The sequence below is a fragment of the Glycine soja genome, chromosome 8, assembly GCF_004193775.1.
Source record: "Glycine soja cultivar W05 chromosome 8, ASM419377v2, whole genome shotgun sequence".
Classification (NCBI taxonomy): Eukaryota; Viridiplantae; Streptophyta; class Magnoliopsida; order Fabales; family Fabaceae; genus Glycine; species Glycine soja.
The window spans coordinates 36,681,621-36,687,854 of record NC_041009.1 but is presented as its reverse complement, the minus strand read 5'-3'; positions in this window follow the sequence as shown (position 1 = coordinate 36,687,854).

The window sequence follows — 6,234 nt, the reverse complement described above, 5'->3', positions numbered from 1 at the left end:
GACCCCAAAAAGTAAAAAACATAAAAAGGAAAAAAAGTAAAAAACATAAAAAAGGAAAAAAAAAGTAAAAAACATAAAAAAGGGAAAAGATAAGAGTGAATAGGCATTTTGGTCCCTGTCTTTGTAGTCATTTTACAAATTAGTCCTTATCTATTGAAATGTAAAAAATAGTCCTTATCTTTGCATAAGTGTTGCAAAATAGTCGTTGCCATTAAATTTGAAAGTAACGCCATTAGTGAGATGCATTGTTGGTAGTTATAGTGTCACGTAGACTATCCAACGTGGCACTAAAGTCTACGTACTCCTCTCTCATTGCATTCTTCCAACTTCCGTCGACACCACGACTTGACGTCGTCGTCAACAGCAACACCTCCACCGCTTCCAAACATGCAGAACACTGGCAAACCATTGCAATTCTTCCTCCACTACCAAAGAACAACCTTCTTCAAATGTATTCTTCTAATTTTAAGAACAACAATGGTAGTTAAAAAACAATGCACTATAAAGCAGACCAAAAAAGTGGATCCAAAAGAACAACATTGGCAGAAGTGAAAATCAATTACACAAAGGATCCAAAAAAGAGGACCCGAAAATCAATTACATAGCAGACCCCAAGGAACAAACCATGGCAGATCCAAAATAAAATTATATAGCAGGTAAAAAAAATTGGAGAAATAATCAGATTTAGAAAACAAATCCAAACCAAACAAATAAAAAAAATATCTATTCATTTCTCGGTTGCAAAATGACGGCACGACATTGGATAGAAAACTGAGCAGGTGTTTGTCTATCCCATAGTACAGCTATACACGTTTGAATTGGCTTGTTGCTTATTTTTAAGCATTAAAGACTCTGACCATATATCAAAGCTTTCCTTAAAATATGATGAATTTCTGAAAGGGATGATTGGCTTCCCCCTTAACATTCCTGGAACAAGGTTACATCAGGCAATGAAAGCTGCAAATGCAATAAGGAAAAAAAATTAGAATGATTCTAACGAAAAGGAAAGTGGATTTGGAGGAGAAGAGGGCATCAACTACTCAGGACCATTAGTCACACATGCTTGTCACATCTGACCCCAGTGTAAGGTTTATGACTAAAATGGAGATTATTGATAACATACTTCTTCTACTTTTTGCCGCTCATGATACTTCTAGATCAGTGTTATCATTGGTCATGAAGTATCTTGGACAATTGCCTCAAGTTTTTGAACATGTCTTGAAAGGTTAGTAATAAAATCCTTGAAGATGTTTGTTTGCTTTTGTGTAGTATAATTCTTTAATTTTCAGCCATATACTCTTAGCTAAAACTAGATCAGGATAAATTTTGAAGTTATCTTTATGACAGAACAACTTGAAATTAGTCAAGGGAAAGAGGCAGGGCAGTTGTTGCAATTGGAAGATGTTCAGAAAATGAAATACTCTTGGAATGTTGCATCTGAAGTCATGAGGCTATCCCTACCTGTGAGTGGCGCTTACAGAGAAGCTAAAGAGGATTTCACCTATGCTGATTATAACATCCCTAAAGGCTGGAATGTATGTTTCATTTCTTTTGTATGCTTTTTTACTACTATCGTGTTTTTTTCACTCTGCATTTATTGGAATCACACCTTGGTTATGAAGTATTTTCATATCACATCTTGGACTTGGGGAAATATCTCGTTTATGATTTCAAATAGCCAAATGAGACCCCTCTTTAACTTCATACACATGCTTCAAATTTGTATTTTCATGTTTCATTAAGATCTTACTGTAACATAACATCAAGGCTAAAGGGACTAGTTACATTACAGCCTATACTTTTAAAACTTGTCATATCACTCTCAATTATTAGTATTCTTTTCTTATATCGACCAACATATATTTTAAATCAAGACACTAATTCAGTTGATGTTTAATTTAACTTTGTTTCAAGCTTTTAAGTCTTTGTTATCTTTTTCTTTTTTATGTTCTTTTTTCTATAAACTATTTGATGTTTCTTATGTTACATTAGACCAAAACCAACCTTCATTCTTTTGAGGCTCAACAATACTAAATTACTGATTGTTGGTGACAAAAAATTCTGAAAAACATATTTTTTTACAAATATAAGACGGTAAAAGTGTAAGACAAGTGCATGTATGCTGAAAGGAGAAAATCTTGATGTCGCTGCACTTAAGCTTGCAAGGAGCCTCGACGCCATCGTGCTCACACTCAGAGGGAATCTCGATGTCGCTGCACTCAAGCTTGCAAGGAACCTCTCCGCTGCACCCATAGGGAGCCTTGACATCATCATCACATTTGCACTTGCAAAACCCTCACTGTCACAACTTCTCCGCTTCCTCCAGGAGCCAATCACAACACCTCCATGTTGTTAGGATCTTTGTCTTTCGATCTCCTGTCTAACAAAATAAATGACTCAATAAATAGATTTTTCCATGGCTTCTCCGCACCAACAAGTCTCAGTGCTCATCATCTTCGAGGATCGTTGCTGCGAGCTTCACACCACGCACTCCCCTTAGTTCGTTGGTCTCAGAAACCAGTGCGAAGATGGATGGAAATGAAGAAGCCTTGGTCGGTGGCAGCGGCATAGTGGATAGGTGGTGGCGACAACACGGTGCAGTTGCGTGCGGTGGAGATATGGTGGTACACGATGGGGGCGGATAGAAGAAGATGGGGAAAGAAGTGAGGGAGAGAGAAGAGAGGTAAAAGAAAAGGGGCAACCGTTCAATTCAGTCCAAAGACTTGCCACATGGGTTTGCTTACATGGACTAAGACTTGCCACATAGACATATGACTAATAGTGGAAATTGGATTTTAACAGTAGAGACTTATTTGAATAAGGGATGTAAAGATAGAGGCTATTTTTTACATTTCAATAGGATAGGGACTAATTTGCAAAATGGCTACAAAGACAGGGACTAAAATGCCTATTCACTTGAAAAGATAATAAACATAAAAAGGGAAAATGCATAATTTCGAAGTCATGTTTTGCACACTCGATTAGAGGCTGCCGTTCCTTATGATGGGCTTGTAGCGTGCTAATACCTTCCCCGTGCATAAACAACTCTCGAACCCTCATTTTCAAAATCCGTAGACCATTGTCTTTTTGGTTTTTCTAGCGTTTACCCCGAATAAACATTGGTGGCAACTCCACGCGTTTTCCTTCCTTGGAAGATGCACTTGTGAGCCTCGTGTCGCCCTCCCGCCGAAGGGTAGGCTGCGACAGTTGGTGACTCCACTAGGGACCTTAGAGAGTTAAGCCATTCAGTTAGTGTGTAATGTTTTTATCATGACTTCTTCTTTACTTATGTTCCATCTTCCCTTTTATCTTTTGTTTTTTTTCATATTTGTATATAACCTTTGCAATGTTGTTGTGTTTGGTGTGTATTTGTCTATCGATTACGTTCATAATTAGAAATATTTTTCTACGCACACATGGCCCTTACACCTCACACACACGTTGGGATATTAGGCCCTATACCCGGGTCTATGTGAGCCATAAGGAGTGGAGGTCAATCTGTGGTCATTATGGGTCTTTGACTCACTTGATGACAGTGAAACCTCATCTAGAGTTTTCCTCTTTTAGTGATACATTGTCGTTAATAGTCCTTATCGCCATAATGCATTACCTAAGAGGATGATATCTCTAGAAGCTAGTAAGGTTACATGAAACAACCCTTGGGAATTATCACTAGGAGTGGACTTTTGGATCTTTTCCATTAGGTTCCTCAATTAAGGGACACATAGCAAACTTACTCTGCCATATTCCTTGATTTCATCATGCATCTCTTCATAACATTGTAATGGGTGTATCATTTCTGCATCATATTTGTGCATTGCATTTGCATAAATCACGGCATCATCATACACTTTAATTTAGCATGCCAATTGCATACATTCTATTTTCGTCCTTCACATGATGCTCACTCATGCATGATCCATGCATCTTCCTCTACATAAAAAAAAAAGAGAGAACAAAAAGAAGTCACACCACCACATTCTTAGTTACATGTGTTAGGTACCATGATGATGGCGATAAACCAACCATGTTGGAATTATACACCCATTTCTCTAAAAAAAATGATGATTGAAAATCATGTGAATGTGGTACCTAATGCATAGTTAACTAGGAAATGATGGTTCTTAGGGCATCTTATATGAATCTCAGAAGTCCATTTGCCATGCATAGCATAGGTACGCCCGAGTCATTCATCTTTGTGAGATACTCGACAAGGCTGAAGCGGATGCCCACTGGTGATGTGCAACCTGTGGTGGTGGCTGTGTAGGAGGCGGGGCGTATGGCACAACCAACTTAGTCTTCTCAGATGGATTCCTACTTTTCAATTCTTCATAATTGGTCCCCTTGGCAGGAATGTTTCCTTCATGATCTAAGTCTTCTAAGCAAGACCTTAGATCCTTCTTCTCTTCACTGGGTAGACAATCCACAACATTGATCAGAGCTTTATCCAGTGAAGTTTGTGTGGTTTGGAGAATACCGACGTCTTCTTTATCTACCTCCTCCACCTAGAAGCACCTCCTATCTTCTCCTGGGCATTTAATTGCTTCAAAAATGTTGAAGGTTATATCTTTTGGTCGTCGATACTCATTTCTAGATTTCCATTCCCCATATCTACCACGCAGTTGGTAGTTAGGGTTTCCCTAGGATAAAAGGAATTTATGTATCTTCTTCTATGTCCATGATGACAAAATCTACCGGAAAGGTAAAATGGCAGATTTTGACCAGGACATCTTCCACTAACCCGTATGGTCTGGTGATTGATCGATCTGCTAGCTGGAGCGTCATCTTGGTAGGGTCTATCCTCAGGTTTCCAATTCTCCTACACATTGACAAGGGCATCAAGTTGATGCTTGCTCCTAAGTCAATGAGAGCCTTCCCTACTAACTCATTCCCTATGGTGCAAGGGATTGTCATGCTCCCAGGGTCTTTGAATTTTTTGGGCAGCTTCCTCTGTATCACTGCACTGCAGTTGCCTCCCACCACAATTCTTTCACTGTCAATGTACTTCCCCTTTTTGGTGAGGATGTCCTTCATGAATTTGGTGTAGAGCGGCATCTACTGTAAGGCTTCCCCAAATGACATGGTTATCTCCAGCCCCTTGAATATTTCTAAGAAACGCTTGAAGTAGTGCTCCTTATTCTTTTTTTATGGCACAAAAGGATATGAGGGCTCCTTTAGAGAAACTGGTGGCTCTTTTTTCCTAGCCTCTCGGGCTAGCTGGTTCTTGGTCTTGGAGACCTTCTTCTCTTCTTCTTTCTCTTCTTCCTTCTTCCTTTCCTCATCTCTATCTCCTTCTTTGTATGCCCTTCCTTCCTTAGACTGGTCTCCTTCAGTTCTCTGCTGGCTTCTAGTCCACACCGCCTTGCACTCCTCCTTTGGGTTCTTTTTTGTGTTGGCTCTGAAGCTGCTAGTGGGCCTTTTAGCCATTTGTTTGGCTAATTGCCCCACTTGTATCTCCAGGTTCTTGATGAAGGCTTCTGTGCTCCTATGGTTGGACATGGATACCTACATGAATTGATTCAGCGTCTCCTCAAGCCTGCTAGTCTTCTCATAGAAATCTATCCCTTGGTTGGAGTTTTGGGCTGGTTGACTTCCTTGATCCTTATTGAACTAGTTCCCTAGATGATTCCTTCAGCTCGAGCCCTGTGTGAAATTCCTCCCATGGTTGAATCCTGGCGGCCCTCCCTTGTTGTAGCCTTGGAATCCGTGGTGATTATGAGTTCCCATGTAGTTTATACCCTTGGAAGAATCTTCTTGGGCTATGCATTACCCTGGCTTGTGTGCTCCTCCACAGATGTGGCATCCCCCTACCTGCATAACAGAAGAGTGAGAAGGACTTACCGCTTGTAGTTGTTGTGGAAGTTTGCTTAGGGTTTCCGTTAGGGCTTCTATTTGTCGAGACAATAGCTTGTTCTAAGCCAAGGTTGCATCTTGGGTGGTGAGTTCTAGAAGGCTTCTCTTTGTTGACACGTATGCTCGATCATGAAGGATGGTGTGATCACTGGCCGCCATGTTTTCTATTAGTTCCATTGCCACCTCTAGTGTCTTTAGCTTGATTTTACCCCCCACAAATGCATCAAGAAGTTGCTTTGATTGTGGTCGTAGGCCATCTATGAAGATGTTTATTTGCACCGGTTCACTATACCCATGTGTAGGTGTCTTCCTAAGTAGTCCGTGGAAGCGATCGAGTGCCTCGTCGAGGGATTCATTAGGAAATTGATGGAATGAAGAGAT